This window comes from Ornithorhynchus anatinus, chromosome 16, assembly GCF_004115215.2.
Source record: "Ornithorhynchus anatinus isolate Pmale09 chromosome 16, mOrnAna1.pri.v4, whole genome shotgun sequence".
NCBI classification, from domain to species: Eukaryota; Metazoa; Chordata; class Mammalia; order Monotremata; family Ornithorhynchidae; genus Ornithorhynchus; species Ornithorhynchus anatinus.
The window spans coordinates 5,386,592-5,408,272 of NC_041743.1; the positions used below are offsets into that span (position 1 = coordinate 5,386,592).

A 21,681-nucleotide genomic window follows, 5' to 3' on the forward strand; every position below is an offset into this window, starting at 1 on the left:
AGTCTGGCTAAGAGAAATACGAGAGCATTTATAGATTTCAGTGACCCAAGCTAAGATGGGGGTAAGGAAAGAGAAGGATGGTTGCTAAGTAAAATACTTGGCTCACTGAAGAGAGGATAAAAAAATGGAGCAATAGTAGTGACTTTGTGTATATGCAATCGGGTTTATGTCTGGCAGGATTGGGATGTGCAGAGCCAGTGTTTTAAAGTTGCCCTGGAAATGTGCCATGGCAGGTTAAAGTCTAACTGCAGATATTCTTAAAATGGTGGCAGAGATGAGACAGGAAGCCGAGGGAAAGGGAAGAAAATGAAGCTGTAAGGACTGACTCCGTTTCTGAGTAAATATGTGCTGTTTAGTTCCACCCTGTTGATTTTGATGGTGAACTTTCCTTTCTTATTGGTAAAACTATTGGAATAAGAAGCATGGCCTAGTGGAAGGAGGACGGGCTTGGGAGTCAGAGCTTGTGGGTTCTAATCCCGGCTCTGCCACTTGTCAGCTGTGTGACTTTAGGCAAGTCACTTAACTTATCTGTGCCTCAGTTACCTCATCTGTAAAATGGGGATTAAGGCTTTGTCCCCACATGGGGACAACCTGATTACCCTGTATCTACCCCAGCGCTTGGAACAGTGCTTGGCACACAGGAAGCATTTAACAAATACCATTATTATTATTATTATTATTTCTAATCCTGGCCCCACCACTTGCGTTGTGTGACCTTGGGCAAATCTCTTAACTTCTCTGTGCCTCAGTTACCTTATCTGTAAAATGTGGATTAAGACCGTGAGCCTATGTGAGATAGGGACAGTGTTTATCCTAATTATCTCATATCTACCCCAGTGCTTAATATAGGACCGGCACATAGTAAGCACTTAGTATATACCATTTAAAAAAAATTATTTCCAGCTTTCAAATAGGTCAGTATTTCCCCTGCACATTTTTTACTGCTTTAAAGTTTGGTAACTTTCCCTTCTTTTAAGATAACTCTATCCAAGAATAAATTTCATATTTCATCCGCAAAATAAATGAAAATGATTAATTTTTCTCTTCTGGAGTGCATTTCTCTGCTTCTGTAGTGGAATGAGATAACAGAAGAAAGCAAGTTGAAAGTGGAATTATTATCAAACTATAAAGTATAGTATAAACTGTGAAGTTCAGTCCTGCCTATTGAGTTGGCTACCACCTTCCCTGTAGCTCCTTATTTTTGAATTAGTATGGTGAACTGAGCCTCATTAAGAATTATAAACCAGGGACTGAATTTCTGCCTTCACTCAGGGAGAGTTAGACTAAAGAAGGGCAATTCTGGTTTCTGGAACTCTCTGTCTTGTAAGAGGACAAAAAGAACACCTGACGTCTTTTGTGTCCTGGCAGGCCAGTACGGCCAATTATGCACCGTGGAAAACCATGCACTTTAAAGTACCTTCAGTATCTATCCTCAGATGCAAAAAAAAAAAAAAAACCCGCAGGCATAGATTGTCAAAAGGTCAACGCTTCTTAATCCCAGCAAATATATCAGAGAAGAAAGCAAGTTAAATATAGCCCATCTTGTCCAATATCGAGGCTGCACAGAGCAGAGGGAGGGAGGAAAATATGGCGCCCCATCCCAGAGCCCATTACGCCTTGTGTCTTGAGGGCCGGCAGTACAGTTTACATGTGCCTGGTACCAGGGGAGGTGCCTTTCTGTTCACTATCTCTGAGGAGAGAACCTAACGCTTTCAGGAGGAGAGGGTGCAAGGAATCTGGAATTATGTCAAGTGCAGTCCCCATACCAAGCTTTAGGAAAGCTGGGAAACTTTGAACTTGGACCAAAGACAGCCCCACCTATGGAGTGAGGGACCCAAGGTAGCTTCAATGTATTATTCTTCTTGCTGTTGGTGCTTTTATTGAATTCTCGTACTTTAGGCCGTGAGGCCTCTGGGGGCCGGGAACTGTCGGAATCCAAAATCTTGTGTTCCTCAGCACTTAATGCAGTGCTTTCCACATTGTAAATGCTTAATAAATACCGTTCATGCCACTCAGCCCCCAGGGGGAATGATCTAACCCTTGAGGGAGCTCGAGAGGATCCCAAGATTTGGCATCTCTAATATCAGAGTGGCAGATGGACTAAATGTAAGTGGAACAAATTGATGATACTAAAACATAGCCAGTGAATTTGAATACGTGTCTGCCACTGGATGCTGAATTCTTTATGAAGGGTTATTGCAACTTTCTATGTCATAGGAAGGCAGACTTTTTTCTGATTTTATAAAAGGGCCTCCTATGATTTACCAGAGTGCAGATTAACAAATTGTGACCATTTAAATGTCAAACAACCAAGAGTTAGCCCAGAAATTTCCAAGGATGGCAGACTAACGTATTCATACCTGCATGCATGTGCACACACCCATACATACATACATGTATAATTATCTGTGGGTGTGCCTGTAATATGTATGTGGAAGAATGACTGAAGAGAAGAAAAAGTGAGGAAGGGAAAGGGAGAGTCAAAAGAGGAATAAAATAAGACATGGAAAGGAGAGGAAAAAAATAATGCGCAGCATAATTAAAATGAGAAGGAAGAAAAAATTTGTAGAGAGCAGGAGGGTGCATGGATTGGTGAGTGAAGAGACTGAGCAGGTGGGAGAGTAGAAGAGGTGACAGGTAGTTCCATTAGCGAATCTCAATAATGGAGGAATGGAAGTTTAAAAGAAGTTGGGAGAGGCAGGAAAGGCAAGTCAGGGGGAAAAAGGGTGGTGAGAGAATTTGGGTAGTCAACCTAGTTTACCAAAGGATGTCAATAATGTGAAAGAGCTTCGTGCCACCGTCACACTGGGGAAGTACAAGTATATCATTCTGCTTTTCATCGGTTTGGAAACTTATGCTTTCCATTTTATGGCTCAAAACTATAATCAGAAAACATTTAATATTATCCTGCCCCAATATTTTTTTTTCTTTCAGCTCAGTATCTAACCTACATCTAACCCTCCCACTTACACTGTGAGGCCAATGAGAGAAAGGGACTTAGTAGAAATACCACCATTTTTATTTATTTTTTTGGTACCCAGGTAGCGTTAACGTATTCCACCTCATTAGTGGAAATTCATAGTATCCCACTTCTTATGACTAACTCTCTTTCATCTGACCTGGAGTTATTGACCTTGAGTTTTCTCTGAAATCCCGAATCTGCCCCATGTGACCTGTGTAGGTCAAGGAGAGTCCAAAATAGTGATGTGGTCCTAAAATAGCCCGTATTTCAAAAAGGAGAAAGAGAGGAAATGGTTTTACAGAGTTGAGAGCAAGGCTATTTGATCTAATCTGTAACTTAGAGAGTTAGCGTGGTGGCACTGTGAGGTGCAGGGGCTAGATTTCAGTGGAGACTCAAGTTCAACAGTCACACTTGTGAGAGATTGTGTGCAGTGGTATGCTTATATTTTTCCCAGCTTAATTAACCTTTAAATTTCATGAACCTGAAAGCCATTGCTAAAAAGTTACTTTTCTGTAGTCGAATCTTTCATAATAATAATAATAATAATGATGATGGCATTTGTTAAGTGCTTACTATGTGCAAAGCACTGTTCTAAGCGCTGGGGGGATAGAAGGTGATCAGGTTGTCCCATGTGAGGCTCACAGTTTTAATCCCCATTTTACAGATGAGGTAACTGAGGCACAGAGAAGTTAAGTGACTTGCCCAAAGTCACATAGCTGACAAGCGGCGGAGCCAGGATTAGAACCCAAGACCTCTGACTCCCAAGCCAGGGCTCTTTCCACTGAGCCACGGTGCTTCTCCTGTATTACTAGCTAGTCTTGCTATGAATCTCAATTGCTCTTCCACTTACTCTCCCCACTGCTTCTCACGTAGGTTTGAAATCTGAGTTTCACTGATGAATGTTTTCATTTGGTGGCATTAACCCTTCCTGGGAGAAAGAAAAAAAATCAGTCAATCGTTGGTATTTGTTGAGCACTTACTGTGTGCAGACCACCCTGCTAAGTGTTTGTGAAAGTACAAATGTGATAGAGTTGGTAGACACGATCTGTGTCCACAAGGAGCTTATGGTCTACAGGGAACAATGAAGCTGTTAGTAAGGGAATGCAGCTTCGCTTCCAACAGCGTCAGATCTTCTCTATCACTGCAAGAATGTATTGGCCGGCCTGAAGGCAATCAGCCAAAGAAACCACAGTAGTCTGTTGACCAGCTTTGGGTTCTGGTGCTCATTTGTAGGAAGTCAAAATCAGAATGAAATCAAATACTCACCTTTTCATTTCTCTTTGGTTCCATCACACTTCCCAAACTCCCAACCGTCCCCAAGTTCTTTCCAAGAATTTCCGTATTAATAGCCATCACTAACTATTTAGTTCCTGGCTAAGATATCTTTACTCAAGTTTGCTTTTTCATTACTTGGCAACAACAGAAAAAGATCTTAATGCTGCTTGGTTAATGTGTTGTTTATTACTTGAATGTATCTGTTTTTTGGTACTTCATTTGTATTCCTGGGCTTCTTGCCATTCAAATAATCTTTGTATAAAACGGATGATTAGGTGTTAGTTCTTTCAATCAGGAGTTTTATTAGCAAAACAAATAGAAGAGCAAAGTATCAGCTCCTCCTTTCCCCTCAGGCCAACTGATTCTTCCCAAGTGCCCAAACAGTTCTTCCCTTTTCCACCAAAAATGGTTTTAGAACACTTTTTTAAAAAACCAAACAAAACCCATCAGTGAGAGAAACTGCTTTCAATTAAGCTAGCATAGGCATCACAATTAGTAGAGTGTAGTTTGTTCTCATCCCTAATGAAGACTTTGCAGGTACATTTAGTTCGGATGAACTTAGTACAGTGCTCTGCACAAAGTAAGAGTTCAATAAATACTATTGAATGAATGAATGAATGAATGGATGAATGAACAGTTTGGAGGCAAGAGCAAAGTTCATAAAGCGCTTACTTGTGACAACTTTCATAATGATCTGGGTCAAAAAGACTTAAAAGTACAAAAGGTTCTCCAGTCTTTGAAGAAGAGATTGTTGCTATTTTCTCTGAGCTATTTTAGGACCACACCAATGTACTTGCCCTTTGCTAAAATGAGTGATTAAAATGGTGAAACCCCAGTCAAACGATGTGGAATCAGAGCCAATTGTTCCATGAACTAATTCAATTATTCCAACCCATTCTTCCTAACCCGAAGCAGTATGGCCAGAAGTAATTCTTCAGTCTCACTGGTGGCCGGACAGGCAAAAGAAACCTGAGAAAAGCTTGGCTGCATGACAAATTGATAAAGAATCAGATGCCCAGCCGTTATTTGGCAGCAAATCGATAATTGGATGTTCAGTCCTGGGCAAAGCCAGTCACTGGCCCTTGATCCTACTCCAAGCCCCACCTCCAACCTGACCCACCTCCCGGCTCAATTGAGGCTGTCGGCTTGGTTCCCATTCTTTGGAGTGTCCTCAATCGGAATTTGCCAACAATTTTTCTTGATTTAATTAATGTTAGGTGATAAGTAACTCATTCCCTGGCAATGCCCATTTTTCACTCTATCAGTGGTACTTAGTGAGTGCTTACTGTGTACAGAACACCTTACTGAGTGCTTGGGAGAGTACACCACGACAGAGTCGGCACACAGTTTCCCTGCCTACTGTGAGCTTGCGGTCTAGAGGGGGTGCTTTCAAAAGAACTGTGGAGTGAGAGCCCATTGAATTCTGTAACTCCTTTACCGCTCTTCTCATCGGCTCTGACAGGCTGTATCCCTGGAGAGTGAAAGCAGATACCCGTCTCAGTGAGAGTTGCTGTGGCTTCTGACTCATGGCAGCGGGAACGGATTCAGTCAGCTTGTGCGTGTGTGAGTGTGCATGTATTTACAGCAAATAGGTCAAAAGGTGCATCTTTGCTAATAGAAAAGTGTTTAGAGGAAGGAAATAAAAGCCTTATCCATTTTGTAGGATCTGTCAAAATGTTAAAAAAAAAAAAAACAACACCTAAGCTCCACGGTGATATTACTGAGAACGCTCTGTGGGAAGATAAAAAGCTAGCGTTTTGGCGAATCGAAAAATCCAGGAAGAGATGCTCAAGTTCTTTATGATCACTTGGAGTCAGAATGTGGAATGCAATGAACAGGGCAGAGACGTAGCAATCAGCCAAACTTCCCTCTGAAAGGCCCCAGGCCTTCGAATGGGTCCCACGGAAAGAAAATGGCTCCTATATGTGAATATCCGATACGTCTATTTGTTAAAAATGACAAACATGCATTTGGCCAGTTTGCTGTAGGTTTCCTGTTTACACATCTGTTTTAATTTACTCTCCTCATCATTAAGTAGTGGGGAAGAAAAGGGATAGATGAAAACTCAATTTTAAAAGGCGGGCCCCTCTTAAATTTTCAGCTCCGCGTTCAAAGACCTCTTCAGCTTTCCTAGTTCTTGAAGCCCTAGTGGGTGGAGTGTTTTTTTGCAATGCAGCTTCACTGATCTAGCTCTGGGCCCTTGGAATGGAAAAAGCTGAAGCGATGGCCAAGGGCTGAAGGCTGTCCATGGGAAGCGGTGTCACCCTACAGCCAGGGTTCTTTGAGAACCTGACCTACGCGGTAGATTTTCAGCGTACTGCTGCACATTGAAGAACAGCCCCTTTGGCATTTTGTGAGGCACTGTAGTAAAAGTGTTGCAAGAGCCACTTTAAGAGTCAGCCAACTGCTGTTGGCCAAAATATCTGTACGCCTATGAACTCCAGCTCATATAATCCAGTTAGAATGCATGTCTCCGACTGTGCATCTGGATCTAGAGCTATAAATAAGATAATGCAGACAGGGAGAAGTTTCACTGACCAGTTTTATTGCTGCAATAGGATTGCGGAAAACCCTATGGAAACCGTTTTGGATTTGTTTTTTCCTTCAGCGAAATCTGCTCCATCCTTAAATAAAGATCGTACCCTAATTCCAGGTACTAGATTGATTGTTAACAGTTGTTAAATTGTTTGGTGATTGGCCATGCTTCATTAATACACCCCATGTGTGGCAAAAAAAGAGAGCCCCCCCAAAAAGCCAAAATTTTAATCTCCTTCGTTCAATGGTAAGTATAACGAAAACTGCAAGAAAATAAAGTGCCGTTTCTGTTCACTTAAAAATAGACCAAGAAGATTCCACATGAATGTGTTCTGGGAAGGCATTCCAAAGTGTGGGAGCAGATTGAATGCCTTTCAGATATTTGAGGTCATAATACGAGCAAAGACTTCAAACCTATGCTTCTGCTTCCCCAGATCTAATTTTCCCCAGTGGTTTGAAAATGTACAGTTACAGGGGGGTTCATTTTAGTCTAGGTTCCACATTTCACATTTCATAAACAGGCGAGGCAGAGTGAAGTCTGGACTGAGCAATAGGACCTGAAAACTCTTGGCCCCAACTTCAACTCTCTCTGGGACTTGGGACGTGTCATTCAGCTTCAGGTGGCTCTGTCGAAGATAACAGTATGGAATCATTACCATCCTTGTTAGGGTGCTGAAAAGTCGGGACTGGTGGAATTGTTCCTGTCAGAGTGGGCAGAGGAGGAAAATGAAACAGGCACAGAAAGGAGTTATACTTCTTCATAAGTAACTCGAAAAGTTGGTTCCCACTGGGTATCCGACTGCTCAGATACAGTCTCCTCTAGCCGCTCATGGATGGGACTATAAATGCATTGCAGATTTAAAGTTTCTCATTTTGGGTAGGATTCACCTTCCCTTTGCAGCAGTAAGAAGGTTTTTTTAAAAAAAGCTAGAAGTAGATTCTGTGCCTGAATTAACAGCGAATTCTGGATTGGTGAAATCTGAATTCATGAAGTTTTTACTAAATTTCAAAAGAGCTACATTTTGCCCAATATGTTGCCTTGTTCATTATTTGATTGTTTTGCAGATGTTAGATGTTAGGATTTTCTCCCAAAATGTCCTTTTCCCCATGTTTCCACTTCAAAGCTCTACTAAAATCTCATCTCCTCCAAAAGGCCTTCCCTGACGAAGGCCTCATTTCCTCTGTTCGCCCTCCCGTCTCTGTCACCTCGAGCCTGTACCCCATATTCACTTGGTAGCTCAGCCCCATGGCATTTATGTACATATCCTTGTCCTCTTCCATGATCCTATCTGTAATTTATTTTAATATCTGGCTCCCCCTCTAGACTGTGAGCTTCTTGTAGGCAAGGACCAGGCTCACCAACTCTGTCTTATTGTACTCCTCCAAGAGCTTAATGCGGTTCTCCGCACACAGTAAGCGCTCAATAAATGCCATTGATGGATTGACTGAAAGTAAAGGCAGCCATCTCTGGGGTCTCTTGTCTCAGTTTATTTTTTTATGGAACTCTCCAGGGTAGTTCATTATTTTGGGAAAGTCCATTTTAATGTGAATACATGCTTACCTTATCATGGTATATTTTGTGGCCCTTGTCTTTCCTTCCCCAAATATTACATTTTACAATTACTTTATAGACAGATTAACTTTTAGATCACCAGAAAGCTGGTCACTGAAAGAATGATGCAGCAGTTTACATTTAATTCTAAAAGCCTCAATTTACTCGTTAGCCAGGGCCAAATGTTACATGAAGTAAGAAGGATGAAATGGAGGATTCGACACTGTTGTATAATTTGGGTGCCTCATGTCATCCAGAGAAAGAGCCAAACTGCTTCCTCTACCCCCACCATGTTTAGATTGTTTGGGTGCTCCTTAAGTACAATATCCGTTGAGGCTGAGTGTAGTGTTTCATTGATGTGTTCAAACTCTTTTAGTCCGGGAAGCCGGAGAATAAACATTGTGCTGACAAGTCTGGGTGGGGGAGTGGTTTGTTGTTGCTAAATCGTTGGAGGACAACATTTTAGCAGCAGCACTAGGTCATTTATATATCTGATCCAAGACTTTTCCCATGTGTTTAACTTGCCGTATCCCTTTTTACGAAGTAATTGGGTCTGACACGGCTCCGGTAACCAACTAGGGTTGCCTAGAAGATTCTGTATAATACGGATTTAGCATTTGGAGGGGAAAAAATAAATCCAAGCAACAATTTAGTTTTAATTAGCAATACTTCTGGGGAGTAACAAAGAACCCTAACCACTGGGCATTGTAGTATCCTAATAATGGTCTATTTGTATGCTACCACCGACATTAATTTTCCATTATAGAAGTCAATGCTTAAAAAGTAATAGAGTGTAATGGATAAATTCCTGGGTTGGGAGTCTGGAGTCTCAGTTCTATTCCCATTTCACTTATTAACTCACTGTGTGATGCTTGGCATGTTCTCTCCTCCTCTTGCTTTAATTTTTTCATCTATTTAAAAGGGGGTTTAAAACAACTTGCCCCTATTTTTAATGGTCTTAAAGCCCTTTGAGATTCTCAAATGAAAGGCACTCTACAAAAGGCTATTGTTACTATTAAATGCATAATGGACTATTTTTCTCAGCTCACATAGTTAGTAATAATGGGTAAGTTTGACACAAGGTGTTTAAAATAAAAATCATGGAATTTGGTTTCCTGCCCAGAATTTTGACTGCCTGCCTGGGAATGTAACAGTCTTCATGAATGTATTGTGATATGCTGGGCATTCCTTCGGTGGATCTGCACCAAAAAATATAATGCTGTCCTTTAACTGGCTCATAAAGTATTTATATCCTCTGCATGCTGAGGCCTTATTGTCATGAAAATGATTTTCTTAGTGGTGTGTAACACCTCCCAGTGCTGTGGCATTTTTTGACAAGGACCATATGTGCTGCCTTTTTTCTGCCTAATTTTTCTGTGGTAGAGTGCTGTACAATTTACGGGTCTTTGTTTAAACCTAAAAAACGAAGCACAATAGGTATCAGTATGCAGTTCCTCGATTTTAATAGACCTTCTTAAAATGGCACTATTCATTGTTCTGCGTTGATGCATAGGACTACACTGTAGAGTTCTTTGTGTAGAAATGTAACGCTGCGAGGGGTGTTCTCGCCAGTGTTTAAAATGAGACTAGAAGGATCGACGTGTGTCCACATGTCTCTTTGCAGGGAGGCCAAGCAGGAATCTCAAATCTTTCGGCGATATACCAAATGTCATGGTCGTAGCTATAGCCATATCTGTATGAAGGACATAGAGACAGACACACCCCCTCATGCATACACACATATGAAATTTGATTTGTCACCACCTCTAAGCACTCAGCTCAAGGACAGTTCAAGGCAACATGAGTAGCCGAAAGGATGGGGTCAGAGAGAGTCAGTCAGTCAGTCATATTTACTGAGTGCTTACTGTGTGCAGAGCACTGTACTGAGCGGTTGGGAAAGGACAATATAACAGTATGACAGATACATTTCCTGTCCACAGCGAGCTTACAGTCTAGCGGGGGAGGCAGACATTAACATAAAGAACTACAATTGCAGATATGTACATAAATACTGTGGGGCTGGGAAGGGGGATGAGTAAAGGGGGCAAGTCAAGGTGACGCAGAGGGAAGTGGGAGAAGAGGATAGGAGGGCATAGTCAGGGAAGGCCTCTTGGAGGAGATGTGCTTTCAGTAAGGCTTTGAAGGAGGGGGGAGTAACTGTCGGATATGAAGAGGGAGGGCGTTCCAGGGCAGAGGTAGGACGCGGGCAGAAGGTCGGCGGTAAGATAGACGATATCGAGGTACAGTGAGAAAGTTGGCATTAGAGGAGCGAAGTGCGTGGGTTGGATTGGAGTAAGAGAGTAATGAGGTGAGGAGGGCGGGGGGGAGGGTAAGCATAGAGTGTCCCAAACTCTTCCACCCCCTGTGCCCTGCTGCTTCCCTGAACCCTAGAGAAGTAGGATTACAGTCACCAAGTCCTTAGGGAGGAGCAATCACTGACCTTCCTCCTCCAGCTCAGCTCTTTGCCATTTGGCAGGTGTCTCCTCCATGCCTCCTACTGGAGCTGGATGCAGACTAAAATCCCAGGGACTTGGAAGGCAATTCCCGGAGATCCCTATCCCTCCTATCCACCGGGCCTCTGCCACTGCTCACTGCCTAAACTTCCCCCTGCCGACTAGGGGAGCCCTAGGAGCTGGTGGATATCTGAACCCTGGGCAGCCCATTGTTGCATGAGAAGGTAAGAGAAACTGCAGCCACCAACCTCCAATCCTAACCCCTTGGAATCGTTCTCCTCCACCAGCTCCCGGAAGCATCACCCTGGCCAGCTGGCACCTCGATTCGATCTCTCTGTCTTACGCGGGGAGACAGGCACGGAGGGAGAGAGACGGAGAACGCTAGGAGAAAAACAGAGAGGAAGGGGAAACTGAAAGTGAGAATGAGATGTAGCGTCTGGCTAACCCTGGGAAAGATCAGGACTTCCTACTACTGTATATATAAAATGACGGCAGCATTTAATTCCCCCCCCTCCCTTGCCGAGTGCAGGCTGGAACTGAACCCTGCATATACTGACAGGGAAGGGAGCTGAATTCAAAATCATCAAGGAGGGAACGTGTCCACTCATTCAGTTGTATTATGCTCTCCCAAGCATTTGGTACAGTGCCCTGCACCTAGTAAGCACCCAATAAATGCCATCCACTGATGGATTGAATCGCTCAGAAAAATGCCCACCCCAAAGGAACAAATGTCTTTTGGACAGGTCCCGACTGATGGTAGTAGCTCCAGAGCTTGTGTTTTGTGGGGAGGAGGAGGAGCTGCTACCCGGATCCCCCTTGGCCAGAATAATAATAATAATAATAATGTTGGTATTTGTTAAGCGCTTACTATGTGCAGAGCACTGTTCTAAGCGCTGGGGTAGATACGGGGTAATCAGGTTGTCCCACATGAGGCTCACAGTCTTGATCCCCATTTTACAGATGAGGTAACTGAGGCACAGAGAAGTTAAGTGACTTGCCCACAGTCACACAGCTGAGAAGCGGCAGAGCCGGGATTCGAACCCATGACCTCTGACTCCCAAGCCCGTGCTCTTTCCACTGAGCCACGCTGCTTCTCAGAAGATGAGCAGCAGATCGGGTCCCATTCCCGTCCCTTTTCACCTCTTCCAAGGACCCAAAATAGCCTTCCTCCCACCTCCTAAGAGACCAGGACTGCCGAGAAGCAAGGAGATACATTTCAAATCCCGAGGGAGAAGGCTAGAGAGAGTCCCCTGGAGATTCATTCATATTTTTTGAGCGCTTACTGTGTGCAGAGCACTGTACTAAGTGCTTGGAAAGTACAATTTGGCAACAGAGACGATCCCTACCCAAGAAAGGACTCACAGTCTAGAAGTGGGGAGACAGAGAACAAAGCAAAACAAGTAGACAGTGGAGATCCCACTAGGATTTGAAGGAGGCTCCCATTTGCCTCCTCCCTCCTTCGCAACCCCAGTTTCAGGAAGGAACTGGGTTAAAAAAAATCCCAAAGCCCAGTCACACAGTCCCGCAGTACCACCAGCTTTAGTGGAGATGAGTTCGGCAGACGGCGGGATTGCCGAGTACCCTTTCTTCTAGGATGAAGCTGAATAGGTGGGCCTCCTGCTTGGGGATGTTGACCACCTAAGCCACCTCCAGTGAAAACAAAAAAGCAGCCACCATTTTACTGCTCCCCATCCCACTGATAACCCATTTAGGCCAGAATTCAAGGGGTTGACCTACCAACCTGATTTCAGCTTGCCTGCTGTGTGACCTTGGGCAAGGCACCTAAACTTCTCTGTGTCTCAGTTTCCTCATGTGTAAAGTGGGGATTTAATACTGGTTCTCTCTTCTACTTAGACTGCAAGCCCCATGTGGGCCAGGGATTGTGTCTGACCTGAGGAATTTGTATCTACCCCAGTGCTTTGTTCAGTGCATGGCGTGGGGTATGTACTTTGACAAATGCCGCAATCATCAGTATCATTATTGCTAGAAGATTTCTCTAAAATTTATAACTGACCCATCCAGAGACAGTTTAATTGTGTACAGAGTATGAAACTCTGCATACAATATTCTATACAGTTGTATAGAATGGGCTTTTTCTGAAGAGGCTTTCTGAAGGCATTTGCATTTTCAGGTGATTTAATAAGTGATGATGAAGTCACATATTGAAAATGACCACGGCACATATGGAAAGTTATTAACTAAATCGCCTTTTAAATTATCAGAAGATCTAGCCCATATCACTGTCAGCATAACTGGAAAACAGTGTATTTCTAATAATAAAAATAAAATTAATCTCTGAATGTCTTGTCTCCAACTTTGAGATGAAAGCTAAGTAATTTTATCTATGTCCCACCAATATCCTCTCAGTTTAAAAGAGTTAGCTCAAGCTTTCATGCTTTCTGTCCTGACATGTAAGAACTGGATCCTTGCTGTGTCTCTACCACAAAAGATCGCTTCATTCTGAATATATTTCGGTGTTCGCATGGTGTGAAATCTTAAAATATGAGCCAAGCTTGCAATGAAGGCCTTATTACACTAAGAAAAAGCAAAGGCACTGACAGATTAGTAACGGGGAATATAGGGAAAAACCAGGGCTGCAGCAAGATTCGCTTGGCTCAAATCTTATTCTGATAAAGGCCTTTTTTAGTTCTTTCTCATAACTGCCACTGTAGGATATGTGTGATCTTGCCACAGGGAAGGTAGATTATCCCCAGAGGAGCAATGGAAAGAAGGTGTCTCGTCCCCGACCGCACCTGCGGAAAAGTAGAGGGGTGAAGGGAAGGCGATAACGAAGCAAGACTTCTCCCCCAGCAAAATCTCAAGCATTTCCCCTGCCTCCACTCGGCGGAACTTTCAAACGCTGATGGGACCACCAGGGAAATGAACGAGCTGGTACCCTTACGAATCCCAAGCAGATGAAAGCCGAAAACCCATTTGTTCCCTCTTCTGATTCAAAGCCACCGAGCAGAGGAGGGGCAGGGGTTTATGTTGAAACAGCCCTCATTGTCTCTCAGTGCCAAGTACCATGTGTTGCATACAGTAACTAGAATTAATGATGATGACTGGGGGGAAGGCAGGAAGTCCCGGCAGGCTTCTCCCTGCTTTGTTTGTCACTTTTCAAAAGTAACAATAAATTTCCAAACCCTCGAATGTCCCAACAACTGGATACTACTCCGTTTTCTTTTTATAATCCGGTTGTCTTAAGGGCTACATTCATTTGAGGATAGCCGAGGTAACTAGCAGCGCTAGAGTCATTCTTCTGCGTGAAGATGAGGCTGCCAGTGATGAGGCCGAATCAATGAGTGTGACTTGTTCAAGAGACTCTCAGGCCCGTTTGCACACTTTTGCTACGACAATATCAATTGTATTTATCTAGCGTTGGCCATGTGCAGAGCACTGTATAAATACTGGGGAAAGTACAGTCCAACAGAGTTGGTAGCCACATTCCCTGCCCACAACGAGCTGACAGTCTAGAGGAGAACCCCTTATTCTGACCCTTTAGCCATCTGGGATGAGCATTTACTCAGACACCGGTGTTTAAGTTCAATCACTGGTATCTATTGAGTGCTTACTATGTTCACAGCTCTGTACTAAGCACTTGGGAAATCATAATGTTTTATTGCCATTGTTCTTGTCTGCCTGTCTCCCCCGATTAGACTGTAAGCCCGTCAAAGGGCAGGGACTGTCTCTATCTGTTGCCGACTTGTACATTCCAAGCGCTTAGTACAGTGCTCTGCACATAGTAAGTGCTCAATAAATACTATTGAATGAATGAATGAATAGTATCACAAAACTGGTAGAAGTGATCCCTGCCAGTAAGCAGCTGACAGTCTACAGGGGTAGAAGCAGCGTGGCTTAGTGGAAAGAGCCCGGGCTTGGGAGTCGGAGGTCATGGATTCTAATCCCGCCTCCGCCGCTTGTCAGCTGTGTGACCTGGGGCAAGTCACTTCATTTCTCTATGCCTCAGTTACCTCATCTGTAAAATGGGGATTAAGACTGTGAGCCCCACATGGGACAACCTGATTACCTAGTATCTACCCCAGCACTTAGAACAGTACTTGGCACATAGTAAGCACTTAACAAATACCAACATTATTATTGTTGTTATTATTAATAATGATTGTGGTATTTAAGTGTTTTCTAAGTGCCAATCACTGTACGAAGCACTGGGGTAGTTACAGCATGAGGAGATTGGACACGGTCCCTGTTCCCTATGGAGCCTGCAGTTCTAAAGGAGAGGGAGAGCAGGTATTGAGTCCCCGTTTTATAGATGAGGAAACTGAGGCCCAAAGAAGTTAAGTGATTTGTCCTAAGTCATACAGCAAGCGGATGTCAGCGTTGGAATTGGAACCCAGCTCCCCCAACTCCTGGGCAGTGCTCTTTTCACCAGGCCAAGCTGTTTCTCAAAGTAGAGTGCTAAGCATACCGTTCAGATAGGAGTCTAAGAATATCATAGCACCAGAAGGCTATGCGCTTGAGTTATTTTTGCAGTAATAGTGATGGTTTGCACCGAGTCAGCCATGGTTTCCCAGTCGGACCCCCTGGCACGCATTGCAAGATGGAGAATGTGTGCAGTCTGTCGTCACAGAACCTAGTAGTTCTAAGACCCCGGTAGAAACTCTCACCATTAGGCCCTCAGCCATTTTTTAAGTCAAGGGTTGAGTGTGATATGTCCAATTAGTTAGGGTCAGGTTTCTTTCCCACTTTCTTGTGTAAACCAGGAGGGAAAACAACAACAAAAAAATAAGTAATGGAAAAACAAAGCAAGGAGCAGCAACAAAAAAATTAGAGTTGTCCTCTGCCCAGCTAGGGCGACAGGAAACGAACAGATCACAAGCTTGCCATTCATTCATTCATTCAGTCGTATTTATTGAGCGCTTGCTGTATGCAGAGCCCAGTATTAAGTGGAAGAGGCACCTGTAGATAGTAAAGGAATGGGATAGAAAAGTTGTTTTCATTTAAAAAAAAATAAAAAATACTCTGCCCCACACCGGCCAAGCAGCCAAGAGCTGAGAGAATAATGCTTCCCCGGAGGTCCCCCAACGTTTTCTGGGTCTAACAGGTAGAAGAACATGTAGAAAGGAGAAATGGCTTACTGCCTTTCTGCTGCCTAGATCTCGTTAGAATAAGATGGCTGAGTGCAACTCTCACTTTCACTGTATAAAACACTGGTTATTTAAAAAGCCTCGGTAATTCGAGGTGTTGATTACAGATAGAGAAAATGATAAAGAAATAAGTAACTGCACTGGTTTTGTTGTTCCCTGGTTCTGGGTGTGTGTGTCAGGGGCATCTCAGTTATTACTAGAACTGCAGAAAACCCAAATACAGTTTGAGAGTGAAGAATTCTGAGATAAAGAAAAAAATCTCCAGTTGACAGCATCTGTGAGCAGGACCCGGTCCCAAGGTTATCTCTCCCAAGGTGGGAGGAGAATGGGAAAATAAGGGAGATCTGAGCCAGTGGCTGCCAACTGGAGAATTTTTTTTCTTTCTCCCGGAATTCAAATCTTGGGTAGGTGGAGAGAGAGAGAGATAAAGGATAAAGATGATATGTATTTTGTTACTACCGATTGATATGTTTTATTCCACACTCTCAATTGTGATCCCAAATATGTAAACATATATCTTTTTCAGAGGTATTTTGAATGAACCTGCTCCTCAAAATTTCTCTGAGAACAAGAGGTTAGATCATTAGATTGAGATTTAGGTTTAATTTCTGTTTCTGCCAGTTTTTGCCATGGTTTTGGGGGCATCGAATTTCCATGCAATTCAGTATATTCACTGTTAAAATAGCGACGATTTCGATTCGTTATCTAGCAAGATCTAACTGCCCAAAACACTGAAATAAACCATAGTGTGCTTGATGTATTCAGTTTGAACTGTGGCTGTTTGGCAGGCAGGTCATATGTAAACATGACCTGTGATGAGTTGTGCTGGGATAAAAAAAAATCCAAATTCCTTATTGTCTATTTATGGATTGTGCCTTAATGAGGTTCTTCAGGCTGACATATTTTCCAGATTTCATTGTACATCTTCAAGATGTGATTGTGAGATACATGGGCTCCTCTCCTTCTTTTTCTGTTATCAATCAGTGGTAGTGAATGCAGAACAGTATACTATGTGCTTGGGAGGTACGATATAATAGAGTTGTTAATCAATCGTATTTATGGAGCACTTGCTGTGTGATGAGCACTGTACTAAGCACTTGGAAGAGTACAGTATAACAGAGTTGGTAGACATGTGTCTTGCCCACAGTGAGCTTGCAGTCTAGAGGGGGAGACAGACATTAATATAAATAAACTGAAAGGATATGTACATAAATGCTTTGGGGCTGAGGGAGGGGTGAAAAAAGATTGCCAATCCCAGTGCAAGGGTGACACAGAAGGGCATGGGAGAAGAGGAAATGAGGGCTTAGTCATGGATGGCCTCTTGGAGGAGATGTGCTTTTAATAAGGATTTGAAGATGGGGAGAGTGATAGTATTTTAGGTATGAAGAGGGAGGGCATTCCGGGCCAGGGGTAGAATGGGGGCGAGGGGTCGGCGGTGAGATAGACAAGCTCAAGGTACAGTGAGAAGGTTGGCATTAGAGGAGTGAGCTATGGGGGCTGGGTTGTAGAGTTGAGCTAAGGTAGGGAAGGACATGGTGACTGAGTAGACGTGATCCCTGTCCACAAAGAGCTTACCGACTAGAGGGGGAGGGACACATTAAAATAAATGACATATTGGGGAAATGGCACAGTATAAGGATAATGTACATGAATGTTATGGGGCTGGGGTGGAATGAGTATCAGGTGCTTAAGGGGTACACATCAAATGCATAGGGCAACTAGGACGAATGAGGGCTTAGAGAAGATGTGATTTTTGGAGGGGCTTTGAAGGTGGGGAGAATGGTAGACTGTTGTATATGAAGGATGAGGTAGTTCCGGGGCAGTGGGAGAATGTGGGCAAATGTGACAACTTGATGAGCTCGAGGTACAGCGAGTAGATTGGCGTTAGACAAGTGAAGTGTGTGAATAGGGTTGTCCTAGGAGATGAGTGAGGTGAGGTGGGAGTGGGAGAGTTAATCGAGTACTTTAAGGCCAGTGGTAAGGAGTTTCTGTTTAATGGGGAGATGGATGGGAAATCACCTTCTCTTTCTCCTTCTCCTCCATGACTTCTAAACCGATAACACAAGCAATTAAAAAGAAGGAAATAGCCGCATGACCTTACGGGGGAAATTCATTGATTCCCTTTTGAAAAGCAAACACATATGTTGTAGGAGAGGGATATGGCCTAGTGGATAGAGCACAGGCCTAGTGGGAGTCAAAAGGACCTGGCTTCCAATCCTGGCTCCACCACTTAGAGTGGTAAAAATCATCCTAAAATGATGTATCAATAATGGTAATGATTGTAATATTTGTTAAGCACTTAATACCTGTCAAGCACTGTTCTAAGCACTGAGGTAGCTACGAGATAATCGGGTCCCACATGGGGCTCACAGTTTAAGTAGGAGGATGACCAGGTATTGAATCCCCATTTTGCAGATCAGGCAACTGAGACAGAGAGAAGTGAAGTTAGCCAGTTGTATTTATTAAGCATTCACTGTGTTCAGGGCACTTGGGAGAGTAGTATATAGCAATAAAGCAGATACAATCCCTGCTCACAATGAGTTTACAAACAGCACGTACATGGCTATTAAGTTATTAAATATTTACTGTGTGCAGGGCACTTGGGAGAGTACAATATAACAATATAATAGACACAATCCCTGCTGCATCAATGTTTCAGTAATCTTTTTTTTTTAGATGTTAGTTTTATACTACAGCACCCTCACCTCTTCCCCATACGGCATCCCTCTAGACTGTGAGTTCATCGTGGGCAGGAATTGTCTCTCTTTATTGCTGTATTGTACTTTGCTAAATGCTTAGTACGGTGCTCTGCACTTAGTAAGCGCTCAATAAATACGATTGAATGGATGGATGAATCTCTCTGAATGGATCTATTTAGGTCCCCCACTCCCTTCCTCAAAAAGTAGAAAGAAAAATTCAAAAGCTTTAAAAGGGCACACCCACTTAGCATCTCATATTCATTTTTGAATTTAAGTCCATTTTTATTTTTATCGACGTTTTTGCTTAAGCCATCTTAAGTTGCTAAGCTTCTGTTTTTGGTTAAAAGAGGAACAGCTGGATTTTTTTAAGGAAAAAGGGAGCATTGAACAGTCCCATTTGGGCAAAAGTTTTTAGGCCAATTATTATTCCAGAGGCATAGTTGAGTTGGGAGTTGAAAGCACATTTCTACGGCCCCTGGGAATGGAAGATCTGTAGTTCTGTCCATTTATCTGGGGAATTAAGGAGTCCCATAGACACCTCTCTAGGTTCATCTGTAGGGAGGAAGTTTGTAGTGCTGGAGTTTTGACGTTTCTTGAGCTTGTTTAAGTTGTTAAGGGAACCTCTGGAGAATGAGGCAAGGAAGAGCCCAAATTGCAGCAGAGGTAAGGACACTTATTGACTATAAAAAAACAGCCCATGTCGTTAGAGTAAAAACTCCTTAAAGACAGGGAATGTGTATTTTACTTTTGTTGTTTATCTGTTGTACTCTTCCAAATGTTCAGTACAGGACTTTGCAGTCAGTGGGGGCTCAATAAATACCACTGGAACAAGGGAGCCCAGATCTGACTTCTAAATAATTTTTTCCGCTTCTGGAACCTAGGAGATGCTGTTTTGCACCTTCCCCCTCCTTTCTACCTATGGCCTAACCAAGTCAGGAGAATCTAGGTGAAGGGGCCGGGTTCCACAGCCCACAGAAACAATCCTGAATCATGACTTTACATTCTTAGGACAGGCAGCAAAGTAGAGGGACCCAGGACCAAGGACCAGATTTCTGCAGGAATTCCAGCAAATCTGTCTATTCTCCTAAGAAACTTCACCCAAGAGAAAATTGGGAGGCCTTTATGAAATAAGACCTTCGTACTAGAGGGTCACTGTGGAGAAAAGGAGCATTTTGCAGTAGAACTTCAGGAAGAGGAGAGGTGGATCAGACAGACCACTCAAATGTAAAGATATTAGGTCTCTAATGGGAAAGCTTTTCTTTGGGAGAACATAGGCACCGGTCAATCTTCTCCGGGTGCTAATTAGGAAAACTGCAAGTCTATCCTTGAGAGCTGCCTCTGCAGTTATTAGCATTTTCCATAACCCAGGCAAGTTGGCTGTCTAAGAAAAAAAAAATCCCTACCGAAAAGTATTAATCCAAAGCATTCTTGCTGCTATATTAAAAGAGAGAAAAGTTGAGAGCAGGCATTCTGTCATAACAGAGTTCCTCTTGGATGTCTGGAAAAAGTCTTACAGTTCTGGGAGACTTTCCAAAGTATTTGCAATGACCAATGCCACAGGCGTGAACTTCTTAATGTGTTTTGCAGAATTCTCTACCCAAATGAAATGGATTAGTGTCTGAAAAGTTTTCATAATATCAAGCACCTAGAGCAAGGTATGTAGTATGGGAAAGCTTTTCTTGCATTAGACTGCATCATTAGATGCCAAATATAGTGAGAAAATCTTCACAGAGTTATTTTTTAAAAAGTACTGTACCAAGATAAAGTATATTTAAAATTTCTCAAAATCAGTTTGGGAAGATGAGGGGGAGGTAAGTTGGGACCAGGAATATTTCATATCTTCAACGGGAAGTACATTTTTTTTTTATCCTGGAATTTGGGTTTCTCTTTTGTTTCCCGGCAACAAAAGCTGAAATAAGCTTCCAGAATCATTAGGGAACTGCTTTCCTAGGAGGTAGCTGAGAACTGAAAAGAGAAGTTGGGACTCAGTTGGACAGCCTTGCTGAACCCCCTTTCTCCCCCCGCCACCCTCCGACTTTGCATACTGCCTGCCTTTTGGCACACACAGCCGAGTCCCACCTCTGCTGCTGTTCTCCTTTAAGAGAAGGGTTGTCAAGGAGAGCTGGTTGAGAAGAGAAGGAATGGATGGAGGAGGACAAACTGAGCCGTACTAGTAGGACAAAGGACTTCCACTCAAGAGCTGCCTGTTCAGTCTCTGCTATCTGACTAATCTGGGCTTTAATGCTGAGGCAGCAAATTAGGGGTGGTCATTTCTACAGGAGGATTTCTTCCTGAAAATTGTCCAAAAGTGAGCTCATTGTCAGGAGTTTTTACAAAGTTCACAATGCTGTTGATGATTCAAGGTTCAGGGGTAAGGGGAATTGACAGAAGAACTTTTGACTATGTGAACGATGTTTAGACGGTTTTGTACAGTGTTTTGGGCTTCATGCTTGGGAGGGTAGAGGCCCCTTCAAGGCTAGAAGGAGAAATAGCAGCCATTCCTCTGTTCTCTAGTGGGGAGAGGAACACTTTTCTTCCCTGCCCCCACCAAAATTTCCTCCAAGTTTGAGGTGACTGGTGACCTTCTGCCAAATTACTCTTTTGCTAACCTCTAGGGGGAAAGAACAGGGAAGGGGACTTGCTTCCAGGACCACCCCAAGAATCATGGTGAGAATCACCTCCCTGCTACGCTCCCGGCCCAGATTGCAGTCTAACACCTGTTCCCTTACTGGCTCCCAAAACAACTCCTTATCTGGTTCCCTGTTTTAAGGAAGGGACCAGGAATGACACGGAAAGGAGGAGGGAGAGAGAACCCAGACTCTGTGGGTGAGTCCCTGACGGGGAAATGGAAAGCCTCCTTCTACTTCTGGTGAGTCGCCTGGGGATACACTTCAATGGTTAAGCCAATGGACATTTCCAAAACATTGGAGCTCTATTCTGTAAGCAGTCGAAACTTGCCTTTAAGAGTTCACATTTTTCTCATCACCAAAGTTCTCTCTGCTTACATTTCATTGAGAAGCAGCATCGCCTAGTGGTTAGAGCACAAGCCAGGGAGTCAGAAGGACCTGCGTTCTAATCTTGCCTCTGCCACGTCTATTGT

The 21,681-nt window shown here is 43.3% G+C and overlaps 1 protein-coding gene and 1 long non-coding RNA gene across 9 annotated transcripts in view; one reads left to right on the plus strand and one right to left on the minus strand.

The window, feature by feature from the left end:
- DNM3 (dynamin 3) overlaps positions 1 to 21,681 on the plus strand; it is a 328,780-nt gene that overhangs the window by 179,345 nt on the left and 127,754 nt on the right. The gene's annotated exons all lie outside the window — the stretch shown is intronic.
- On the minus strand, positions 9,763 to 11,198 carry LOC100680790. 2 transcript variants are annotated; one of them, XR_005660920.1, is made up of 2 exons: positions 11,026 to 11,198; positions 9,763 to 10,017 (listed from the first exon to the last, which is right to left on the minus strand). It is a non-coding gene; the product is annotated as an uncharacterized LOC100680790 (long non-coding RNA). The 2 variants fall into 2 exon arrangements; XR_486228.3 differs by lacking the exon at positions 11,026 to 11,198 and adding an exon at positions 10,765 to 11,012.